The sequence below is a fragment of the Notamacropus eugenii genome, chromosome 3 (assembly GCF_028372415.1).
Source record: "Notamacropus eugenii isolate mMacEug1 chromosome 3, mMacEug1.pri_v2, whole genome shotgun sequence".
NCBI classification, from domain to species: Eukaryota; Metazoa; Chordata; class Mammalia; order Diprotodontia; family Macropodidae; genus Notamacropus; species Notamacropus eugenii.
Window position 1 is genome coordinate 251,659,044 of NC_092874.1, and position 27,041 is coordinate 251,686,084.

The 27,041-nt window shown below is 36.1% G+C and overlaps 1 long non-coding RNA gene across 3 annotated transcripts in view; it reads left to right on the forward strand.

Moving 5' to 3' along the window:
• The first annotated feature begins 970 nt into the window (after positions 1 to 970).
• Positions 971 to 27,041, forward strand: part of LOC140534403 (uncharacterized) — a 95,296-nt gene continuing 69,225 nt past the window's right edge. For all 3 annotated transcript variants that reach the window (XR_011977274.1, XR_011977273.1, XR_011977275.1), the window contains exon 1: positions 971 to 1,396. This is a non-coding gene — a long non-coding RNA (uncharacterized lncRNA). The remainder of the gene's footprint in view (positions 1,397 to 27,041) is intronic.

Sequence of the window (27,041 nt, forward strand, 5' to 3'; positions counted from 1 at the left end):
CACTCATATTACTTTTGGCATTCCTATTCTGTTTTTCAATTACTATAGTCACATAAAGCCATTTTGGCAGCTTCTGAGTCCATGCTCAGTGTTTAAGTAGCTTCAAATAGCCATGCATGTTTCTTTTTTGTCTTTACCCAGATGGTTTCACAATCCATGAATATTTGGGGCTTGGCTTTTGCTTTTAAAGACAAGGTATTGTTTTAGCTCTTTCATGATTCTCTAGAAGGCTTATTTCACTCTTTATATTCTTAAAAATGTAGTTCCATGATAAGGTTTAACTTTTGACTATTTTGGGAGAATCTAGTTATAAGTGTGAGCCCCCCACTCCTTTCCTACACACTCAGAATAAGGTCATTAGGTGGAAAAGTAGACAGTGTTGGACCTGGAGTCAAGAATATTTGAGTTCATCATGCAAAGTGAAATGAGCAGAACCAGGAGAATATTGCAAACAGTAACAACAAAATTTTAAGGATGAGAAACTGTGAAAGATTTAGCTATTCTGATAAAGACTATGCTCCAAGACAATTCTAAAAGATCCATGATGAGAAATGCAATCCACCCCAAAACAGAGAACTGATGACCTCTGAATGAAGCTAGAAGCATATTTATTTCTACTCCATTTTTATTGTTATGTATTTTCTTCTTCAACAGTCAATATGAAAATATATCTTGCATATGTATAATTAATATCAAATTACTTTCTCAAGGAGCATAAAAGGAGGAAGGGAGAGAATTTGAAAATCAAAATATTAAAATGATTATTTAAAACTTTTAAAACGATTGGGTAATATTTTGCAAAAATATATTTAAAAGAATTTTAAAAGAAGACCTTATTTGAAACCCTGCTTCACATATACAGTTTCTCTGCGACCCTGGGGAAATCACTTAACCTTTCTGAATAAGAAATTAGATTTTCGTATTAAAATTGTAATATCATTCAGATTTAATAGGCCTGAGCTATTGAACGTTTAGTCTCAGGACTTGACCATTCTTTGAACCTTGTACATCCTTGGCAATAAAAACCAGGAACTCGCCATTCCTGGAACTGCTTATGTTCAAGGGAAGGTGGCCCCTTCCTTGAACATGAACACTTGACAGTGATAAAATGTGCTGAGCTTCAAGGTTTTTGAACATGTCAGCAATTAAAAAGCCAGAATTAGATCCAGTCACACAAGCTGCACATGCTATGGACGTGTGCTAAAACTCTGTATGTAACTGCCTTGGCTGAGAGCCTTCTTTGTTTGCGAACCCTATAAAAAGCTCGGACTACAAAGTCCTGTTGAGCTCACCCGTGGGAGGACGCTTCGCGCGGGACCATCTTTACACAATTCAAGTTGTTCCGGCTGCAACAGGGCTCCCAGCCGATTGAGTTATTGGAGGTTCCCTTGAATTGGTGATGTATTCTCTTCCACTGCCTATCGTAGTTTTAGCTCTTGTATTAATAATCATTATATTTGCCTTCTGCTTCTTCTGCTGTCCTAAACTGTCTGTGCCGTGCCTTGTGTAATTAAAGCTTTTTTTTTTACTTTCGTTTTGATTGAGTCCGAGAGCCTCATTTACAGGAGCGAATCCGAACTTTCTTAACACACTTTCTTATCCTCAGTTTGCTCATCTGTAAAATGAAGGCATTGGAAGACACATACATTCTAATTTTACACTGAATGAATGATTTTACTTTCGAGAATTTAGCTCCTTATCTCATGAAAATTCTGTCCTTCTATATATTTAAAAAATGGAGTTTTGTCCAAACCCTATTTATTTCCCCTATACTTAACCTTGCCATTTGTTCCTGGTTAGTGTAACAGGACGGACAGCTAAGCAGTGCAATAAATAATGGTCCTGAAGTCAGGAAGATTCATTTTCCTGAGTTCAGATCTGGCCTTAGACATTTACTATCTTGGGAACCTGGACAAGTCACTTAATTCTGTTTTCCTCAGTTCTTCATTTTTAAAATGAGCTGATGAAGGAAATCACTGGAGTGTCTTTGCCCTTGCCCTCACTCCCCCCAAAAAACACATCAAAAAACAACCGAACAAAAACCCCTGCCAAAAAGGCATCACAGGGTCACACATGACTGAAAAATAACAATATATCTAGTTGAATCATCCATGTGAAAAAACTGTGTTTCCAGAATGTCATGATAATATTCAATGGAAATAAATATATTCTCATTTTGGGATGTGCTCTGTGGTTACTTCTGGTCTGTTAACCATTTGAAGAGGAGATAGATTGTTGATTGATCGCTTTGCTGGAACTCTCAAAAATTCAAAAGTCACTTGTTAAACACAGTGTTATTTGTGGTTCAGATTCTTTCTAGACTGGCGGAAGGATGATAAACTGCTGTGGGCCTCCAAGTAGGGGAAGGAAACTCAAGAGTTTCTCTTATATGCAACTGGACAGAAGTGGGAATTGTCTGGTTCTACTATTCTTTTTGTCTTATCTATGTTTCTTTCTTTTCAGTGAATGAGATTGTAGATAGCTTATGTTTTTGTGAGCTGTATAAGGTCAGGAGAGTGAGCAACCAGTAGATAAGAGAGCAGACTTCCAGCTAGCTTTCTCGGCCATCTAGACTAGCAAGAGGTGTTGCAGAACAATTTGAGGGAACAAGCTCACCAGTAACTGACATAAGTTCTCATCCAAGAATTATGACATATTTTGGGAGTGCACCTGGTGGGATGAATTTTATGTAGAAACTTAAATTATGCTTGACCTCTCAATCTCCCCAGGGATTGAGAGCCTAAATTCCTTCAATATAATGGAAGAATGTTTTCCCCAGGTGTTGAGTGCCAGGCCTAGAGGCCTGAGGGCTACCCGAGTCTTACCTTACCTCTATCGCAGGTCTTCGGTTGGCCAAACCAGATAAATGTATGAGAGAAGAGACTTTCTGGAGTCGAACAAGGGTTAAGCTTTTATTCAGGGTCCTGGTTACAAGTGCAGGGGGAATTCTTCCTTAGGAGGGAGCGAGGAATCTCCCAAGGAGGCAAAGATCTTATAATAAGAGATTGGAAGTAGAAGTGTAAGTGGGGAGAGAGGGGGAGGGGAGAGTGAAGAGAGGAAAAACGGAGCCTTCTGTCCTGTAACGACCCCTCCCGAGCTAAGAGAGCCTTCAGGCTTTCCTGATCCTAATTAAGCTCTCTGGCTGCATAGTTTGCACCTGAATACCGTGCCTGTTAGATAACAATAGGTGTGCCCAGATCCAGGACAGTCTCGAGGGGGATGCTCCTCCCATCACGTTTCTCACAGGAAGAGGCGGAAATACACGAGATTGCTCGGTCTCACTCCTCGATTCCCTGGTGTATTATGGGGGGCCTCATGAGAACTCTAAGATTTAGAAGTTCCCACCTTTACCCGCCCGAGACTGTCCACATGGAATTGAGCTTCCATCCCTAGCAGTTGAGGAAGGGGAAACTGTTCTGTCTTTCCTAGTAAATACCCATTTGTAAAAACTAATTAATGATAAATTGTTAAGTTAAAATGGAGCACTAATTACTGACATACATCAGTAGGGCATATACATCAAAATGGTGTATGCCTAAAACTTTAAAATAGAGATGCAACCAATCTCTTTGGGTTTTGTAGTACACTGAGGAAGAGATGTAGCCAAGCTTGCTCTAAAAAGGTAAAACCTCTTGTCCTAGTATATGAATGTAATATATTGAAGGGAATAGTGGAAATTTAAAAATGCCTTGAAAATAAATACTTTTACATGACATCAATGTGTGTTAAATACCTGACCCATGATAGGGGTAGACTTTGCAATCTAAAAATCTAAAATTAAAGGATATTTTTCAATTGTTAGGGAGTTAATAACTATTAGTCTCAGTTACACAAGGAAATCTAGGGAAATTAGTCATTTATTTTATAAGAATGACAACCCCAAAGCACAAAGGAAAAAAAAAAAGTAGTGGGTGCTATTTCATGACTTCACTCTATAAGCATATAAATAAAAACTAACTAACCACTTAATGGCTGCTGTTCTTTTCTTTAGGAGTAATTTAGCAATAATTGCATCTACACTCTGTTTCTTTCTTTTAAAACCTCTGTCTCTAAAATTAATGAGGCTTCCACTCACCATTGTACATAGAGGTTGCAGGGGGGCTAGAATAAGTGTTCACTGGTTCAACTAGTATAGGTATATGGCTTTACCAGCAATCTCCCATTATTGATGCTGATGCATAGGGCTTCAATGAATCCTCTCTTCAAACTTGCCCATTGTGATTTCATTATAATCATGCTTTCTGTTACACCTGCAGATCATTTTCATCTGACCTTTGAAATAATAGCGATTTGACAATTGCCTTTTTTCAAATTATTCCTATCTTCCTGAAAAAAATATAGTCATTATGTATACATTTGTAAACACCCCCCATTTATATGTAAAATAGCTCTTAACTGTGTAGGTATCACCAAGAGCCTCCTATTAGTTTACTTATTGAATTGCTAAATAAATTAATTATACCACCTGTTTATGCCTCTATTTCTACATGGGGAACCTAATGCTATTTACTCATTAAAATATTGTTAAATATTAATAAGAAAATAATGTGACATTTTCCTTTAAGGAATTCAATTCCACAGTCAATTAATGAATCTCTATAAGACACTACTTTAAGCTGGGAGACTCATCAATCAGTGTAATAGGAAATTATTTTAAGATATATTTTTTTCAGCAACCTACTGTGTTCTTTTCTTTTTGATTGTAGACATCAGTCGGTCTTTCTGTCTCCAGCTGTTTCCCTCTCCAGTCATTCCATCCTTTTTCTGATGTATATCTCTTCATGCTGTAAAATGGACATATTTTGGCAATAGATATGGGATAATAGGGTCAAATTATTCAGATAAAAAAGCTTACATTTATCAAATGTTTTATGTCTTCTAGAGCATTTTCTTCATGTTGTTCCTGTTAAGTAGGTGATCAGATGCTAAAATGTTTTATAGCTGAAAAAGATGAAACTCAAAAAGAACGAGTGATTTGCAGAAGGATGTTCAATCTCCCAATCAATAAACATTTATTTTTAAAATATAATTTAGTTAATTTTGGTTTTCAACATTGACTTCCACAAGATTTTAAATTCTAAATCATCTCCCCATCTCTCCCTTTCACAGGACAGCAGGCACCCCAACCACCCCTTTTCCCAATCTGCCCTCCTATTACTCTCCCTTCTCCCATCCCCCTCCTCTCTATTTTCCTGTAGGGTAAGATAGATTTCTATACCCCATTGCCTGTCCAACTTATTTCCCAGGTGCATGCAAAAAAGAATTTTTAACATTCATTTTTAGAGTTTTGAGCTCCACATTCTCTCCCTTCATCCCTCTCCACCCACCCTCATTGGGAAAGCAAGAAATTAAATATAGGTCCTACATATGTAGCTACTCAAAATCCTTCCATTGTAGTCATGTTGTAAAAGACTAATCACATTTCCTTTATCCTGTCCTGCCTTCCATTTATTCCATTCTCTCCCTTGACATGTTCCCCCCCCCCCCCACAATAGTTTTTACTTCTGATTATTCCTTTCCCTGATCTGTCATCGCTTCTATTATCTTCCCTTTCCTATCCCCCTCCTAACCCCCTTCTGGCAGGGTAAGAGAGATTTCTATATCCAACTGAGTGTGTGTTATTCGCTCCTTAAGCCAAATCTGATGACAGTAAGACTCATTTATTCCCTCTCACCTCCCCCATCTTCCACTCTACTGCAAAAGAGCTTTCTTGTCTCTTTTATGAAAGATGATTTACTGCATTCTACTTCTCCCTTTCTCTTTCTAGCATTACATTCCTCTAAACACTTAATTTCATTGTTTAGGTATCCTCCCCTCATATTCAATTCACACTGTGTTGTGTGTGTGTGTGTGTGTGTGTGTGTGTGTGTGCGCGCGTGCGCCATTAGTTTCCATTTGCTCCCTTCTAATTTTTAAATGATTACTTTTTTCAGTGAGCTTTTGGACCTCATTTCCCATTTGGCTCATTCCACTTTTTATGGAATTCTTCTCCACATTGAGTTTTTGGACCACTTTTGTCATTTGGGTTAGTCTATTTACTTCAGCATTTTTTGGTTCTCTTTTAGCAAACTATTAACTCATTTTTCATGATTTTCTTTTATCACTCTCATTTCTCTTCCTGATTTTTCCTCTACTTCTCTTACTTTATTTACTTACTTTATTTACTTTATTTCCAAAATCATATTTGAGCTCTTCCATAGACTGAGACAATTTCATGTTTTTCTTGGAGGCTTTGGATGTAGAAGCCTTGACCTTGTCTTCCTCTTGTTGTTATATTCTTTGATCTCACTCTGGTTGCTTACTTTGATCTTCCTCGTCAAAGGAAAATACCTTTTCACCAAGAAAGTAACATTCTGTAGTCTTATCCACCCCATTTTTGGCCATTTCCCTAGACATTTACTTGATTTTGAGTTCTTTGTTAAGTGGAGGTATACTGCCCCATTTCAAGGGTTTTGCGCAGCTATCTCTAGGGATTTCTAAATTTTCAGTTACTCCAAAGTTGTATGATAAAAGAACAGGTGTTTAGTCCTCTTTTGGCTTATACTCTAGCCTGTGAAGAAGCCCAAGCATTCTTTTCTGTCCTAGAACTGCAAGTAGGATTCCCTCTTCAGAGCTGCCACCGCCTCTGCCACACCAGGAGTCTTCTTTCCCCCAGGACTGTCACCCAATACTGCGACCAAGATCAGCCACTAGATTCCCCCAGTGATTGTAGGACCAGAGCTCCAGAAGTAGCTGCAGCTGGAGCAGAATCTATTGCCACCCTGGGGCCACAGCTGGGCCTAGATCATGTTACTTTCTGAACTAGATGAGAGAGCTTTCCCATTGTCCTTTGAAGCTCTTTTTGGCATTTATGGTTAGAGGAGTATGGAAACCACTAGAGCTCCCAGTGATTCAGTGCCCTGAGGTCTGCTTCAGTCTTGTGTTGGTGTGGCTTCCACTGGGCCATTGTACTGCACTCTGATCCTGGTGTGATAGACCCTTCTTGCCAGCCTTCCAGATTGTCTTGACCTAGAAATCTGCTTCACTCTGTCATTTTGTGACTTCTACTGCTCTAGAACTTGTTTATACTCATCTTTACAGGTATTTTGAGGGGGTTTTGAGGAGAGTTCGGTCAGGTCCCTGATTCTCCTCTGCCATTTTAGTTCCCCTGTCCAACAAACATTTTTAAGGACTTATTATGTTCCAGTTACTATGTTAAGTACTTTTAATACAAAGACAAAATCACCATGTACTCTCAAGGAGTACATTTGGTGATGGAGTCATCAAGGAAAAGATTATGTGCAAACAAACTATGTATGCCATAGAAATTACAGAGCAAAGGAGCTAGAATTAAGTGAAATTTAGAATGTTTTCCTCTACATGTGGGGATGCTCACTGAGGTCTAAAGAAAGTCAGAGAAGCCAGGAAACAATGCAGGGATAGAGTATTTTAGAGATGAGATCAGCAAGTGAAAATGGCAAGAGTCAGGAGATGGAGTACTTTGTCACACAGATATACATTGGCATGTAAAATCAATTCTTTACACATTATTTTAAAGTCACATAAATTCTCACTTTCATTTAATTCCTGATGTGAGGCTTTATCATGAGCTAGATTTGACCCTGGCTTCTTGAAGGCTATATTAATGATATTCTACTTCTTGATAGCCCTGAAATGTTTCATAAAATAAAACATGAGTAAACAAAAGTTTAAATGGAGACCCACCAAGAGCCCTTAAATTTGTCACCTAAATATATAATTAGCTAATCCAAGAGACGATCTTCAACAGGTAGGCCTACAATTTTTTTTTTTAGCCATAGCAAAGCTTACGATATTCTATCAGGTTGTAGAGGGATTTGTGACACCATGTGCCAGTGATGGGAGAAAAACACCCTCGGCAGAAAACAAAAGTATAGATTCATCCCTACAGTATTGAAGTATTAAATTACAAAATCTTCTGAAAATAAGTGGTATATAAATTAACAAAACTTCACAAGGAATTTCTAATTTGTTAATTCTCAAGTAATACACTGATAAATTTACTTAGAAGTTATTTACACCTATTTCTCATGTTCTCAAATGACATTAGTAGAAAGGATAGGAATTGGACCTGTGATTATCTTGGTATAGGGAACTAATAAGAGCAAGGGTCAAAGACAGAGGGCTCCTCTCCATTAGAACTTGGTAATTTATTATCTTTGAGGTTACCTAAAGTATTGAGAGTCTGCTGAGAGTCCTTGTCACTTGTCGAGGGTCACACAGTATGAGGCATAGGGTTAGAGGCAGGACTTGAATCAAGATTCTGATGATTCAGTTGTTGAAACTCCATCCACTCTGTCCCCTGCATCTTACTATGAGGAGGATTGTGAAAGCTGAAGACTACAGGGGCACATGTTAGTTTCCCTCACATTTACAACTGAAGGCAAGAGTTGTAGAAAAGAACATTTATTTTGGGAAGTGCATAGTATATTATGAAGCTGGTATCTAAAAAGACATTTTATATTTCAAGATAATACCAATGATATTAATCATAATAATTAAATTATATAGTGCCATATGTGCCACTGTGATGTGTTCTCAATTATTAATTCATTTAATCCTCACAAGAACACTAGGAGATAGATGCTATTATTATCCCCATTTTACAGATTAGGAAACAGAGGTAAAAGGGTTGAGTGATTTGACCAGCTAGGAAGTGTCTGAGCCCTGATTTGAACATAGAGTTTCTCAACTCCAGATCTGGCTTCCTGACTCCCAATATGACACCCTATCTACTCCACCACTGGGCTGCTCAGCAACTTAAAATGTAGGGATGAAGGACTCCAGGCCACCGATGGAGTATGTTTAATGTAGCATGCATGTTAAAGGACCTTGAAGTTCTAATAAAAAAGATTTTATTTATTTTTTTAATGAGGGATGGAGTAGCTTGACTATGTTTATCTACCAAGCTAGACACTATAGGAAGCAACTACAATAAAGTAAGAAAAAATAAAAATTGATAGGTTTAGAAATTCATGTTTGGAAAAAAATATAAAAAAGGAGATAATCATAAATCTATAAACCTCAATTATCTATATACAGATATACAAATTTAGACAATGAATAAGAGGTTAGAGGCTCTAATTCCAGGAAGCATATTTGAACTCATAGTTATTCCTGAAACTATGAGGAATAAAACTCTGGAATGTGTCCTTGGAGGTAAAAAAAAAAATCCCAAGAATGTTGTTCTAGATAAATAAAATTATTCAAAAAAGGAGAATGGACAAAATTAGAGAATGAGACAATGATGAGTTTTCAAAATATTATAACACTGTGAGGAAATCCAGGAACCAGATTGGGAAATAATAGAGAAGGATTTTTTTTCTGTTTTTTTTTCTTTATTTCTTTTCAGCGTTCTAAAATCACTTCCATATATCTTAGATTTCTTTCCCCTCCCTCCCCCTTCTTCCCCCCTGTCTCCCTACTTCCTCCCCAAGACAGCATAAAATTTTATATAGGTTCTACACATGCATTCCTATTAAATACATTTTCACCTTAGTCATGTTGAATAGAAGAATTAAAAGGAATGGGAGAAATCATAAAACAAAATGAAACATAATCAAAAGAAAATAACCTTCTTCATTCTGCAATCGAATTCCATAGTTCTTTCTCTAGATGTGGAAGACATTTTGCCTTAAGAGACCACTGGGAATATTTTAGATGAATGCATTACAATGAAGTACTAAATCTACAAGAAAAATTCTGTGCACACTGTGGTGGCTGATGTGAACAACGTTCTCCTGGTTCTGCTCCTTTCACTCAGCATCAATTCATATGTCTTTCCAGTCCTCTCTTAAGTCTTCCTGTTCATCATTTCTTATAGCACAATAGTATTCCATTCAATTCATATACCACAATTTATTCAGTCATTCCCCAACTGATGGGCATTCTCTTGATTTAAAGTTTTTGGCCACCAAAAACAGAGCTGGTATAAATGTTTTTTTTACATTTGGGATGTTTCCCATTATTTGATCTCTTGGGGATACAGTCCTACAAGTGGTATTGCTGGGTCAAAGGGTATGCACACTTTTATAGGTCTTTGGTCTTAGTTCCAAATTGCTCTTCAGAATGGTTGGATCACCTCACAACTCCACCAATAATGAATTAGTGTCCCAGATCTCCCACGTCTTCACCAACATTTCTCATCTTCCTGTATTGTCATGTTTGCCAGTCTGATAGGTGTGATGTGGTATCTCTGTGTTGTTTTGATTTGGATATGTCTAATCAATAGTCATTTAGAGTATATTTTCATATGACTATAGATAGTTTAGTTTCTTCCTCTGAAAACTGCCTGTTCATATCCTTTGATCATTGATCAATTGGGGAATGACTTGTACGCTTGTACATTTGACTTAGTTCTCTATATATTTTAGAAATGAGGCCTTTATCACAGACACTAAATGGAAAAATTCTTTTCTAGTTTTCTGCTTCCCTCCCTATTGGGTTCCATTGGGTTTGTTTGTGCAAAAACTTTTCTTTTTTTTTTTTTTATTTAACTTTTAACATCTATTTTCACAAAATTTTGGGTTACAAATTTTCTCTCCTTTTATCCCCTCCCCCCTCCAAACCCAAGCATTCTAATTGCCCCTGTGACCAATCTGCTCTCCCCTCTATCCTCCCTCCCTGCCCTTGTCTCCGTCTTCTCTTTTGTCCTGTAGGGCCAGATAGCTTCCTTGACCCCTTAACCTGTATTTCTTATTTCCCAGTGGTAAGAACATTACATTTGATCCTAACACTTTGAGTTCCAACATCTTTAGCTCCCTCCTTCTCCACCCCTTCCCCTTGGAAGACAAGCAATTCAATATAGGCCAAATCTGTGTAGTTTTGCAAATGATTTCCATACTAGTTGTGTTGTATAGGACTACCTATATTTCCCTCCATGCTATCCTGTCCCCCATTACTTCTATTCTCTTATGATCCTTTCCCTCCCCATGAGTGTCGACCTCGGATTTGCATTCTCCTCCCCATGCCCTCCCCTCCATCCTCCCCCCCATCCTGCTTGTGCCCCTGTCCCCCAGTCTCCTGTATTATGAGATAGGTTTTCCTATCAAAATGAGTGTGCATTTTATTCTTTCCTTTGGTGGAATGTGATGAGAGTAGACCTCATGTTTTTCTCTTGCCTACCCTCTTTATCCCTCCACTAATAAGTCTTTTGCTTGCCTCTTTTATGAGAGATAGTTTGCCCCATTCAACTTCTCCCTTTCTCCTCCCAATATTTCTCTCTCACTGCTTGATTTCATTTTTTTTTAAAGATATGATCCCATCCTCTTCAATTCACTCTGTGCACTCTGTCTCTCTGTATGTGTGCATGTGTGCATGTGTGTGTGTGTGTACTCCCACCCAGTACCCAGATACTGAAATGTTTCAAGAGTTACAAATATTGTCTTTCCATGTAGGAATGTAAACAGTAGGAATGTAAACTTTAGTAAGTCCCTTATGACTTCTCTTTGCTGTTCACCTTTTCGTGGTTCTCTTCATTCTTGGTTTGAAAGTCAAATTTTTTTTTCAGCTCTGGTCTTTTCATCAAGAAAATTTGAAAATCCTCTATTTCATTGAAAGACCATTTTTTCTCCTGAAGTATTATACTCAGTTTTGCTGGGTAGGTGATTCTTGGTTTTAGTCCTAGTTCCTTTGACTTCTGGAATATCCTATTCCATTCCCTTCGATCCCTTAATGTAGAGGGTGCTAGATCTTGTGTTATCCTGATTGTATTTCCACAATACTTGAATTGTTTCTTTCTAGCTGCTTGCAATATTTTCTCTTTCACCTGGGAATTCTGGAATTTGGCCACAATGCTCCTAGGAGTTTCTCTTTTTGGATCTCTTTCATGCGGTGTTCTGCGGATTCCTTGAATATTTATTTTGCCCTCTGGTTCTAGAATCTCAGGGCAGCTTACCTTGATAATTTAATGAAAGATGATGTCTAGGCTCTTTTTTTGATCATGGTTTTCAGGTAGTCCCAGAATTTTTACATTGTCTCTCCTGATTCTATTTTCCAGGTCAGTTGTTTTTCCAATAAGATATTTCACATTATCTTCCATTTTTTGAATCTTCACGCTATGTTCTGTGATATCTGTCTTTCTCATAAAGTCCTTAGCGTCCATCTGTGCCATTCCAGTTTTGAAAGAACTATTTTCTTCAGTGAGCTTTTGAATCTCCTTTTCCATTTGGCTAATTCTGCTTTTGAAAGCATTCTTCTCCTCATTGGCCTTTTGAACCTCTTTTGCCAATTGAGTTAGGCTAGTTTTCAAGGTGTTAATTTCTTCAACATTTTTTTGGTTCTCCTTTAGCAGGGAGCTGATCTGCTTTTCATGCTTCTCTTTCATCCCTCTCATTTCTCTTCCCAGTTTTTCCTCCACCTCTCTAACTTGACTTTCAAAATTCTTTTTGAGCTCTTCCATGGCCTGAGCCCATTGGGTGGGCTGGGACACAGAAGCCTTGATTTCTGTGTCTTTGCCTGATGGTATGCATTGTTCTTCCTCGTCAGAAAGGAAGGGAGGAAGTGTCTTTTCTCTGAGAAAGTACCCTTCAATAGTTTTATTTCTTTTCCCTTTTCTGGGCATTCTCCCCAGCCAGTGGCTTGACCTCTGAATATTCTCCTCACAACCACCTCGCGTCCTGGTCCTCCCAGCCAGCATTTGGGGACTGAGATTCAAATGCTGCTTCCCGCCTTAGGGCTTTTGGCAGGGGCAGGGCTTCTATTCAGTGTGAGAATTAAGTTCAGATGGTCAGGTCGGGGCAGGGCCACCTCTCAAGCTCTGTTCCCTCAGGGGGTTTATGCACAGACCTTCCACAATGGATCCAGGCTCCCGCCCTCTTGGGGAGCCCCTGTTTGCAGCCGCCTCTCAGCTTCTATCTCCCGGGGGGGTTCTGAGCCATGGGGGCACCCCACTCCCCTCTCGACCCGCCAAAGGGACTCTCTCACCAACCCTCGTCACCTGTGGGGGGGAGGGGGGGCTTGTGCCACCGCTGGAGATCCCATCCTTGAAGCCTGCTCAGATCTGTGCCTCTCAGAGTCGTGGCTGCCACAGGTCTGGGCTGGGCTCCACGTCTGCAGCACGACGGACCTTTTGCGAGAGGTTTGCAGGTCCCTCTGTGGGTGGAGGGACCCGCGTGGCTGCTGGAGGTCCCGTCCCCATAGCCCGCTCGGATCTTTTCCTCATGGTGTCGCGGCCGCTACAGGGCTGCCCTCTGCTCCCAGCGCCCAGTCCGCAGCATGAAGGGCCCCCCGCGAGAGGTTTGCAGGTCTTTCCGGAACAGAAATCTCCCTCACTCCAATGTTCCGTGGCCTCTGGGTGCAGAATTCATGTTGAGTTGGTCCCCTCTAGCCGTTCTGTGAGTTGTGGGTTCAGAGCTATGTTTATGTGCGTCTTTCTACTCCGCCATCTTGGCTCCCAAAAACTTTTCAATTTAATGTAAACAAAATTATTCATTTTGCACTTCATAATGTTTCCTATCTCTTGTTTAGTCAAAAATTCTTCCCTTCACCATAAATCTGATAAATACACTGTTCCTTGCTCCACTAATTTGTTTATAGTATCAGTCTTCATACTTAGATCATGTACCTATTTGGACTTTATTCGTGTGTACAGTGTCAGGCACTGGTCTATGCCTAGTTCCCATCACGCTGTTATCCAGTTTTCCCAGCAATTTTTATCTAACGGTGAGTTCTTATCCCAGAAGCTGGAGTCCTTGGGTTTGTCAAACAGTAGATTGCTATATTCATCGACTTCTGAGTCTTGAGTACCTAACCTATTCCATTGGTCTACCCTTCTGTTTCTTAGCCAGTACCAAGTGGTTTTGATAATTGCTGTTTTATAATACATTTTGAGATCTGGTAGAACTAGGCCACCTTCCCTAGTATTTCTTTTCATTAGTTCTCTTGATATTCTGTAACTTTTTTTCTTCCAGATGAATGTTGATATTATTTTTTCCGGCTCTAGAAAATAATTTTCTGGTATTTTGATTGGTATGGCACTGAATAAGTAAATTAATTTAGGTAGAACTTTCATTTTTATTATATTGGCTCAGTCAACCCATGAGCAACTGATGTTTTCCCACTTACTTAGATCTGACTTCATTTGTGTGAAAAGTGTTTTGTAATTGTGTTCATATAGTCCCTTGGGGTTTTTTGGCCAGTAGACTCCCAAATATTTTATAGTGTCTACCATAGCTTTAAGTATGATTTTTCTTTCTAACTCTTGCTGTTGGGAATTTTAGCAAAATATAGAAATGCAGAAGATTTGTGTGAGTTTATTTTGATAATTGCAACTTTGCCAAAGTTGTTTATTATTTCAAGTAGTTTTCACTTGATTCTCTGGGATTCTCTAGTTATATCATCATATCATCTTCAAAGAGTGATAACTTAGTTTTTCTTTGCCTATTCTAATTCCTTCAATTTCTCTTTCTTCTCTTATTGCTACAGATAACATTTCTAGTACTGTATTGAATAACAGTGGTGATAATGGACATCCTTCTTTCACCCCTGATCTTATTGGAAATGCATCTAGCTTATTGTCATTTCATATAACGCTTGCTGAAGGTTTTAGGTAGATACAGCTTGTTATTGTATAGAAAGTTCCATTTATCCCCATGCTCTCCAGTGTTTTCAATAGGAATGGATGTTGCTTTTTGTCAAAAGCTTTTTCTGCATCTATTGAGATATCATGTGGTTTCTGATATTTTTGTTGTTGATATGGTTGATATTAGTTTTCCTAGTATTGAACTAGCCCTGCTGGTATAAATTCTACCTGATCATAATGTATTATTCTTGTGATAAGTTGCTGTATTCTTTTTGCTAAAATGTTATTTAAAATTTTTTTCACTGATATTCATTATAGAAATAGGTCTATAACTTTCTTTCTCTGTTTTGGTTCTTCCTTGTTTAGGTATCAAAACCATGCTTGTATCATAAAAAGAATTTGGGAGGGCTCCTTCTTCCTCAATTTTCAAAAAATAGTCTATATGTATTGAAATTAACTGTTCTTTAAATGTTTGATAGAATTCGCTTCTAAATCCATCTGGCACTGGAGATTTTTTCTTAGGGAGTTCATTGGTGACTTGTTCAATTTCTTTTTCTGAGGTGGAGTTAAGTATTTCTCTTCTCTTAATCTGGGCAATTTATATTTTTAAAACAATCGAGCATCTCATTTGGACTGTCGAATTTATGGGCATACAGTTGGGCAAAGTAATTACTAGTTATTGTTTTAATTTCCTTCTCATTGGAGGTAAGTTCACCCTTTTCATTTTTGATATTGGTAATTTGGTTTTCTTCTTTCTTTTCTTTAATCAAATTAACCAAATGTTTATCCGCTTTATTGTTTTTTTTCATAAAATCAACTCTTAATTTGATTTATTAATTCAATAGTTTTCTTACTTTCAATTTTATTAATCTTTTTGGTTTTCTGTATTTCTAATTTGGTATTTACCTGGTGATTTTCAATTTGTTCCTTTTCTAGATTTTTCAGCTTCATGCCCAATTCATGGATCTCCTCTTTATTTTATTCATGTCGGCATTCAAAGATATAAAACTTTCCTTAAGAACTGCTTTTGCAGTACCACTTAAGATTTGGTAGGTTGTCTCATTTTTGTCATTCTCCTGAATGAAGTTGCTGTTTGCTTCTATGATTTATTCTTCAATTCCCTTATTCTTTAGGGTTACATTATTTAGTTTCCAATTAATTTTTGGTCTATCTTTCCATAGCCTTTTATTACACGTAACTTTTATTGCATTATGATCTGAGAAAGATGCTTTCACAGTTTCTGCCTTTCTGCACTGAATTGTGAGGTTTTTAGGCCCTAGTAAATGGTAAAATTTTGTATATGTGCCTTTTATTGCTGAGAAAAAGATATAATCCTTTCTGTCTCCATTCAATTTTCTTCAGAGATCTATCATATCTACTTTATCCAGAGTTTTATTCACCTCCTCAACTTCTTTCTTATTTATTTTGGGATTTGATTTATCAAGTTCAGAGAGGGGGAGGTTAAGGTCTCCCACTAGTACAGTTTTGCTCTGTTTTTTCCTCTAATTTCCTTAACTTCTCCTGTAAGAATTTGGATGCTCTACCACTTGGAGCAGTTTAGTAATGATATTTCTTCGTTGTCTCTGGTGTCTTTTAGCAAGATATAGTTTCCTTCCTTATATCTTTTGATTAGATTTATTTGTGGTTTTTCTTTGTCTGAGATTAGGATTATTACCCCTGCTTTTTTACATCAGGTGAATCACACAATAGTCTGCTTCAACCTTTTACCTTTGCCGTTTGTGTATCTCCCCATTTCAAATGTGTTTCTTATAAACAACATATTGTTGGATTATTGTTTTTAGTCCATTCTGCTCTCCATCTCCATTTTATGGGAGAGGTCATCCCATTCACATTCACAGTTATGATTACTGTCTGTGTCTTTCCCTCCATCCTCTTTCCCACCATTTGTGCTTTTAGTTCTCCCTTCTCCCTTCCCCTCCACAACAGAATTTTGATTTTTGACCATGTGGAGGACTTTTGAATGAAATTAATACACAGTAAAACACAAGAAGTTCTGTAATTGAGTTTTTCATCAGAGCAAATGGATAGAAAAATGAATCAAATGATACAGTCAGAAATTAGACCACCAGAGTGGCACAGAGGTGAGATACTACAGAAATGAAAGATTTCAATTATTGAGCAATAGAGGTTTTAATCCTTCTCTCTCTCTCTCTCTCTCTCTCTCTCTCTCTCTCTTCTGTCTCTCGTCTTTGCCTCACTGTCTTTTTCATCTGCCTGCTTGCCTATCTTTCTCTGAATCTATTTCTATTTCTTTATGAATATTTTGTCTTTATGTCTTTGCTTTCTCTCTCTCTTTCTCTCTCTTTCTCTGCTTCTCTGTTTCTGTTTCTGTCTGTCTGTCTCTCTCTGTATCTGTATTTGTCTCCTTGTTTGTGTCTGTCTCTTTCCCAAAATTATTCTTTAAAAGATAAAGGATAAAATAAGAAAATTCTGCATACTATCTTATGCTCACTACCAAGGTTGAAGTAATTCAGTTTGTTTAGTTTATTTAAGAGAAACATATGCATGTTTGAATTTTTATGCATATAATCTTTTGAATGTTTATATGTATTTTCTGAGCTTAAGGAGGTAGCCATATTTAAATATTTTGAGGGCTGAGTTTTGGAGGAAAATGTCCTTTTCTGTTTGGCCACTCTGCGAAGAAGTAAGACCAATCAGTAGCTTTACAAGGAGATTCAATGTAACCCAAGGAAGCATCTGATAATATTTAAAATATAGGGGTTAGATGTCATTTCGTTGGTATAAGGAAAGCCTATTGAAGAACTTCCTTTACCAGTATAGAATGGAATCTTTTCTATAAGTTAATCTTATTGAGTTTCCTCAGGCAGTGTAAGGTTAAGTGACTTGGATTAGGGTAATAAAAGTCAGTTCAAGTTGGAGGCAGGATTTGAATTCAGGTCTTCTTGTGTCATAGGCCATTTCTCTTTCTACTATACAACACTTCTTTTCTTTAGAGTTTAAAACTATTTCCAAATACCTTAGAAAAAGTAAATTCCCCTTCAAATAGAGAGTGGATGACTATACAATTTGGCAGAGGTTCATAGTATTGCTTAACCCAATGGTTGGCACATAGTAAGTACCTAATAAATATTTATTGATTGAATATATGTTTTATATATGTGTATATGTGGTATCTATCTGTCATCAATCATCTATCATCTATCATACTTTGTAAATGTTAAGTCAACCAATGGATTGCATAGTTGACTTGAAACTATGAAGACCTAAGTCCAATTGTGCCTTATTTATTAAGTAGCTCTGTGACCCCAGAAAGTTTTCTCATCTCTGAAAATAGAGATGAAAATAGTAAATATGTCCCAAAGAATAAATGAAATAATACTTAGAAAACATTCATAAACTTTAACACGCTATAGTTGTGAACTTTTATTGTTTATTAAAGGAATCATATCTATCTACCTATTTCACTGTCTATCCCCAAAAGTCTTCCTGTACTTTTGAATTTCAATAATTTAAAACTGCAAGAAGACTTTTGTAACATAGACCCTAAGTATACATCATACTACTGAGTCATTTAAACACATGCAATTTGAGAGGCTATTGTATATACCAATCTGCAACCCTATCCTGTGTTTCAAGAGAGGAAAGTATCTTTATCTGGGCATAGACCTACCCAGCATCACTGTGAGATCCAAATAAAGACATCAGAAAGAATGAATGAAGTATATATGTGACTAATTTGTCCCTGAGCTAAAATGTAGAGTATGAACACAGGCGTTTTTGACTCCAGATTCAGGATTCTTTTTTACCATACTCTGCTGATTGTTAGCAACAAACAAACAAAAGCAAATTTTATAATCTTTGTATATTTCTATTTTTTTCTCCCTCTGAACAAAATCTATCTTCTATACCTTTCCATATCCTTAGCAAATTGACTCCTATTATGAGCTTTTACTAAGAAATCAGAAAAATTCAGATTTATATTGTACTTAACTTTCACTGTTCTGTGTAGCCTAATGAAATGCATAATACATAAATGTGTGCATACACATAAATATTGCATATACATGTTTGAATTTTTGTGAATATAATATGTTTGAAATATTTATGTATATTTTCTGAGATTAATCTTGATCTTAAAAAAAACTTTACATTATGATATGATATCTCTCTTTGGTAGAAGAGAGACATGACATTCTTAATGATTGGAGAGAGATGGAGAGAAAAGTCAATGAATAACATTAGCACAGAAGTGTATCTTGTATCCATTATCAAAAGATAGAAAAGAGAAAGAGAGAAATACCTTTCCATAAGTTAGAATTTTAAAAGTAAAATGATTTGCTTTAACTCATAGTAAGCTTTCTTATGTGGAAGCTAAGTGCCACAGTACATAGACCACTGGGTCTGGAGTCAAGAATCCAGGAGTTCAAATCCAGCTTCACAGACATACAAGTTGTGTGACCCAAGACGAGTCACTTAATTTTTATCTGCCTCATTTTCCTCAATGATAAAATGGGGACATTAATAGCAATATTCATAAAGTGCTTAACACAGTGCCTGAAATATGGTAGGCCGTTAATAAATGCTTCTTTCCCCCTTCTTGTTCTTCCTTCTTTCTTTCTTTTCATCCCTTCTTCCTTCTTTATTCAAATGCTGGATTGTAAAAAAAAAGATATTGTCTATAGGATTCATACTCTGGGTAAGATCAGGGTAGATTCATCTCTTTTTCTGTCATGACTTTCTCTGGAACTGTGGTTAAAACCTATAGGTTCCTTTTAAGAATAATATTTTTAAATTGATAAAATATAAAATATATGGAATTATGAAGGAAACCAAAGGCTAAATGAGGAAAAAAATAGAGTTCAAATTAAGAATTCTGGTTAGTCATTAGATGACATGTGTGATCCCTCCTAGTTTTTAGTGATTCTTTGATCGGGGGCCTCATGAACTTCTTCAATTCAGGATTATACATTTTTTTGTTTTAATCCTTAGTTCATTATATGATGCCCAAATCCAAAACTGAACAGTAAGTAGAAGTGTCTGCTGCTGTTTTTAATGCATGTACCCAGTCAACCACAGCAGTGTTCTGATGAGAAATATGATTCCACCTGTATAATCAGCTATTGGGCACATGACAGCTTTCTAACTAACCTGACTCCTGTCAGTTTCCAGGAAATTCTTGGTACTGTTGAAATATTTGATGACATATGTATTGTCACAGAAGAAGAGAACATATTGTTTTTCTGTCCCCAAGAAATTTCACATAAGTCAGTTTTCGTATTGAAAATATATCCTTATATCTATGCTCTTAACCAAACATTAGCATAGCTATTATAAAGTTTTGGTATAAATTGATCATCCATTACTGGTTCAATGCGAAATAACCTAACACTCATAGTTTCTGTCTCAGTCATAGTGAGAATTCTCTTTCCTTTCTTTTTTTCTTTTTTGGTGGCAAATTTACCATCAGAAACTTGGATGGTTATGTTAAGCAATGACCTAACATAATACATGATTTATACTCCTAATTATGCCATCTTTCATAAATCACAGAAGATCTCTCAATATTGTTATTCAAACTCAAGATTTGAAATAAACTTAGTTTTCATTGAATGTTTCTTGCTTAACCCCATATGATAAAATTTTATGAGAACATAGAATAGTTTTACATGATGAGTAGGATTGCATGAGTTCTAATTTATACCACTGAAGAAAACTTTTGAGCTTTGTTTTTATATTTGGAAAATTTTGGAAAAAGCCAAAATTTGGAGGTGTGCAGGTCTTGGAATGTTAACAGCTAAATGATTGACATTATTGAGGCACTGGAGGATACTTGTATTGGTCTTTTCTCTTGGACATTATAAATCTTATTTGTCAGATAAATATGAATATTCCAATTCTGAATAATGCCTTGTAAATAAAAATCACCAAGGTTCTCATAGAATAAAGAAAGATATCAATGAACTGAGTTTCCTCTTGCATAATATTTTCTTCTCTCAAAAATTTCACTTATATATTCAATCTTCTGTTAAAGACCAGGAGTGACATCATAGGCTTTTATTTTCTTCTGATATATCCCTTCAAAGAATATATATATACGTGTGTGTGTGTGTGTGTGTGTGTGTGTGTATGACTTTAGAAAACAAAACTTCTGAATTTATTATCTGATCATGTTCACAATGGCAAACCAAAAAAAAAAAATCAGCCTAGAAGTAACTATGTGAAAGGACCAGATTTCCTGCACTTCACCATTAGTTTTCTCCCCAAAGCACTACAGTTTTCCTTGGGACTTGATTAGTTCCTATCACCTATAACACAGCTTCAGAGTCACCTAAGGTCATAAAAATTCCCACCTACTTGAAGTCAGCCTGCTTACCCCCTCCCCAGGTGGATTTCTGGAGACTAAATAAATCATAATATCCTGCCCTGATAACTAGTTGTATTTCACATAGTAACTTAGAGGGCTGTATCCATAGAAACTCATTGCAACCACATCCTTCTTGCATATACTTGCTGTCTTAGGGGAAAATAAACTTCATTTTTTCAATGATGTGATGATTTTATTTTGTCTCAACATCAAACCTAATTTAACATGTATTGGTGTCAGGCCTACTCCTACTACATAAATATACAATGATCTAATAGTCATAATTTGTCTTTGTATCCTCAGTGCCTAGAATAGGCACTTATTTAACACTTATTTAACTTACGTAACACCTGTGGATCACTGATCATTAAATTATGTGTTTACTTACTGTGTGAGAAAGTCAAAACTTGTTCATATTGATAAAATTGTTGATGAATTTACTTATCTCTAAATTAGGACTTCTTAACTATGAACTTTTGAAAATAGTTTGAAAGCAATTTGAATATAATTGATTTCCTATGTAATTGTAGATGTTGCTTTATGCATTGAAATATCTTCATGCTCAAAAAATAAACTTGAGTAGGGTCATCTAAATGAATTTATCTTTTCCCTTTACTTTGCCTTTTTATTGACCAATGAAAACAAAAAAAAATCATTTGCTTTTTGGAGATCGGGTAGGATATTGTGAGTTACATATAGTTTCAAATGTCTAAACCACAGATTGGGAAAAATATGGTTTTCTTCCCAAAAGAGATAGGACTGGATCTATAGGACTGGAGGCCCATTAGAGTGGTTCTCACTCGGGCTATGTTTCCAGATCTAAGTAGTAAGTCTTGTTAGCAATTTGCTGAACTGACAGAGGCAAGCCATGGCCCAGTGCCTGTGCAGCAATTCAGAAGGCAGTGACCATTCAATTAGGGAAGGTAGAAACTAGCAGATCTACCTGAGGAAAACAGGCTTCTAACACAGCTTTTCTAAAGAGAAATATGCTAAAAGTAATACTAAGTAACTGTTGCAAAATGTAGCATATAGAGACTTCAATGACAAATTGACAACAAAATATAGGAGCAATCATGAATATTTAGCTGAGTTTCTATGCCCAGACTGCTATAGCCTATGTGATTACTCCAGCCCTTTCTGTCTCTTATGATTATTTTTTCCTATGCAGGACATAAGGCCTAACTCAGAGGTGAGGAACCTACAGCCTTGAGGCCACATGTGGTCCTCTGGGCCCTCTAGGTCCTCCCTACTAGGTCCTGAACTGTGGCACTTTGGCTGAATAAAAACTTCAGAGAACAAATACTCTTAATAAAAGGATTTGTTTCATAAAACTTGGACTTGGTTGAAAAGCCACACCCAAGGACCAAAAAAGCCACATATGGCCTCAAGGCCACAGTTTCCCCATCTCTGGCCTAGAGAGATGAAAAATAGGTAGAGCACATTGGGCTCAGAACTGAATACAGAAAGTGCCATGCTAGCATAGGCCAAGATTAGTCTAGAAGGAAGACATAGAGGAGGTCAGTATTGGTAATGCCAAAGCTAGGGTGGCAAGATTGGATAAAAGTTAGGATTGGAGAGAGCAGATGAAAAGAAAAATCCTTCTAAGCAAGCTGTGACAGCAGAATATTGCTGTCAAGGATCACTTTTTTACAATTTGTCAGTTATACTTCAACTCCAGGGCATTGGGTTGTCAAGGGAATGGAATAGTGGGTCCAGTTTTAAGTTATTAGTCAGGTCTTGGATTTCAAGGAACAGAGCTTCAAAGCAAGATAATTGAACTACAATATTTGTTGATAGAACACAAAAAACTATTGAAATGCTCATTCATAAAAACAAAACAAAGTGAAGCAAAGAGACATGAGTTTTCCCTCCCTGTCCCTCCAATCTTAGCCTCCTTCTAGGAAATGAAGCTGCAAAAGTAATCATTCTCAGTAAATCAACTCTATGTAAATAAATCCTAACTATGAATGACTTATGGCTTTAGGAACTCTTTAGTTTTACAGTGAGATAGTTGAGGCTAATTTTTTATAAGTCTAGAATAAGTTGGATAATCTTATACGTGCAAGTATTCTGCATAACCATGAGGCTGTACTCAAAGATATTCATTAGTTACTTTTCCTTTCTCTATCTGCATACACACACACTACTCTTATTTCTAAAAGACAAGATCCAGTCTAAACAGATGAATCTGGTTGTTTCAATCTTCAGGGGAAATCATCCAAATGAAAGTGCCTGGCAATCAAATCTCTTCCTAACAAACGACAAAGAGTTCCAAAAGTTTGATCCATTACTGAAAAAAGGGCTATTGCAAATTAGATGAGCTGTCCAAGGTCCCAATAGTGTCCTCAGAATCTAATTTGACATTTATAGAAGTACCACATGGGATAATGAGAGAAGAATCCCACAGGTCCTTCTTGAAGTATGACTATGGAAATTCTTCTTCCTTACCATTCATAAATCATAATCTCATAGTGGACCATAACATTTCAACATTCCACATTGTAACAAACCTATACTCAGAAATAATATTTATGTTACATTTTATATTATGTATTTATATATTATATAAATTTATATATAAATATTTTATACTTATATGAATGAAATATATTTATATTTTATATTATATATGTAAATAATATTTTGACTAATAATTCTCAAAATAGGCCAGATAGACAAAAATTGTGAAATGTCTTACACAGTCCCATTTGATATTATATAGGTTTCCGTGGGCCACTCTGTAAAGAATAACAAACTTTGAATTTGGTTCTTTTAGCTTTCTAATAGTATTTCAATAAAACACTATTCCAGAGCTTAAAAATATTTAATTTTTGTATTTCTAAAGTATTCATTCATACACACAGTTTGATAACTTTGAGAGCAGTTAGTTGCATGAAAGATTACTCAGTCATAAGGCATATGATAAATAAGACAACTCCCTTCAACCATAATGTATTTTCTAATCAATTTAATAAGATATTTCCAATCCAGAGTCCTTAATATTGCTGACTGTAGAATTTTCAGTGAAATTACTTACAAATAACAATTTATCATGTGTCCTGTATTAGATATGTTGTCAGTTAGCTGTCACATAAATAGTTGAGACCACTGACCCATCACTATTGCTATTCTCACTACCAAACTTGATATATCAACCATTCAGGGTAGATTTTCTGATGAAAAGTTCTGAGAAGCCTATTAAGGTGAGTATTATCTCTGTGAAAACTCTCCAAATCTGTTCCAATTACTAAGCATGTCATTGATAGATATTTATTTCCCTCCTTAAATTAGCAGCACACAAGTCTAACCCTCAGGTATTCCTTTTCCTTACACAAAACATGTCAACTGACACCCTAAAGAATATTTATTTCGCTGACTGATGAATTGATAAATACACATTGAATCATAGGTACACATTTCATTCCTGTGACTCTAGATGAATACTCTTGCGAGTATAATGCTATTGATTGATATTTATTTCACTTTGATAAGTAGTGATGCATAAAAATTTAACTGCAGATACCTATCTCTTCCACTCTCAGTGCATAAAAATGTAATTGGCAGATAGCTGAGAGATAATGGACTTCATCTCCCTAGTGTCTAAGTCACTCCCTGTGAGTGGGTTTCTTTCTTTAGGGAGCTCATTAACTCAGGTAGCTGGAGTTTTCATTTAGTGAAATGCAGTATGAATACAAAAAAGGACCTTCAGTAAATTCATGTGAAAATGAATAATATAGCCAAGAAGCCCGAGCTTTATTTTTAGAGACTTTGACATCACAGGTAGGAAACTTAAGGTCATGGATAAATCATGGTGTTTTTGTAACTTTTCCCCCTTTGAGTCTGTTCATTTTGAAGATGAAGGAGGACATGAGGAGGATAGAGATTTTCCTATTATTATAAAAGTTGAAGTGGAGCTTGTATGTTGATATATTGTAAAAACTGGGAGTGAAGTTAAAAATAGATAATTGCCAAGATCCTTTCCATCTTTAACAGGCTATGAAAATACATCTGATTAAGTAGATAGCTTTTAATGAAAGACTGGTTGCTATTGATTTCCGTATACAACAGTTTATGATACTAGAATGATTGATTTTTGGTAAGGACTGTGCAGCCTACAAAGGAAGAAAAGCCTAACTTCACAGGAGATTTGAGTATCTGCAGAAGAATTTAATTCAGAATGTAAAGAGTATGGAGGAAAATGTCAAGATTACTATGAGTGAGTGGGACAATAAAAGAAGGATATCATTAGCAGAAGTGCCTAGTAATTCTCAAAAAGATAATTAGAGAAAAGAGTGTGAAGAACAATATTTATGGACTTTAAGAACTGTATGATAACTCAAGAATCTCAAAGATATAAAACTATGCAGGATGGGAATGGTGAGTAGAAGAGAGAAATAGAAGGACAAAATTTTAATTAAAGATCTAAAATTTAGTTAGAGTTACACCTTAAGTCAAGAATACATATACCAGGAAGGAGAAAATTCACCAACTTGAGTGCTGAAATATAATGGAGAGCATTCAGTGAAAGCATTAGAAATAATGCTCTTAGGAGAAGATACTGCCAATTTCTCAACCAAATAGAAAAAAATGGTAAACACTTTTATGTCATGTTGTCCAGATGATACCAGTGAAGAAGACTACCAGGACAAAGTTAAAAAAAAAACAAAACAGTGGTTGAATAAGAGATTGTTGATCAACACAGATGTTAAAAAGTCACAAAATTGGAAAAAAATGGGTACAAATAAAGTGGCATATTGTGGTATGTATCTCCAATTATGGCCTAATTATTGATCATAATGAATCTTTTGACATACAGGTATTCAAATTCACACAATTAGAAGTTACGATTTTGTAAAATATGCTAAGTGATTGTTGCCCAATGAAAATATACAGTGTGACGTCAAATAATGTGACTACTTCAGGGGATTCATTATTTTCACTAAGTGGAATCTAGGTATACATCAAAGACTATAAAGGAAACTTGGAAAAAATGCTATGGACAAAAATGTATGGCCTTTCAAAATCGTTGATGTTAGCACAACAATCATAAATTCCAGGGCGTTTTGTTTTGTTTTTTTTTTGCTTTTTGTAATACACTAACTTCAAAGCATAATGAATGATGAAGAGAAATTCTCCTTGACTGCTTCTTGACAGTAATTACATAGTGCTACCAGTTGCCAAAGAGAAATTGAGAGCACTTAAGTTATGTTTTCCTTCATTTTTTCTCTTAAGGACAACGATCTTCAAGTTGTTATGAAAAAAACAAACATTGTTAAGAAAAATAAAAACAATAACAAAAATATCGAATAACTTAAGGTCTAGAAGAACTGAATACACTGTATGAACTATAAATACAGTTTGAGAAACCACAGGAAAAATAGAGGTTCTGGAAGATTGGAAGGAGGAAAATATTGTCATATGAGAAAAAAAGTTTCTAGGAATTCTGGACTGGTAATCTCACATCAAAATTTTATAATGAGTTATTAAAATGCATGATTTATGAACTCTTACAAAAGAGATGATCACTAATAGCCACCATGATTTCAAGAAAATGAGACTATTTCAAAATAGCCTTATTTCCTTGAAAGCTAACAAATAAATAAACAAACAAAAACTTATGCTACTGGAAGATATGCTGTAGCTGTAATAGATCACTATTTCAGCAAGAGATATGAAAAATGAAAACATGATAACTTTCTGGTCAGCAGAAAAAAAAAATGTGGGCTAAATATAGAAACAACAGTGTCTACAGAGAGTTGTTTAACAGATTTACCCAAAGAGATGTCGCTAGTACATGCCTTGGATTTTCTATAAATTTGACTCAGGAACTTGCATTCTAATGAGGAGACAACCAGTATACATAGAATGAATATAAAGAGAATAAATATTTTAAGAGCATAAAGTAATGGAATTAAATACAAAATTGTTTGGGAGGGAGGAAAGGAACAGATCTTTTTATATCATGGATGTGTTGTTTTCTGTATTTGGTGGAGAAATTATCTACATGAATGAAATCACAGATCTTCAAATTAAGGGTTACATAAAAGATTCAGTCTCAGCTTCCTGAAAAACTCAGCTTATCCATAACAGCTCATCCCCAAGGTTTTTGAGTACTATAACTGTCTGCAGTGTTCAGATCAAGAAGGATAATAGTCC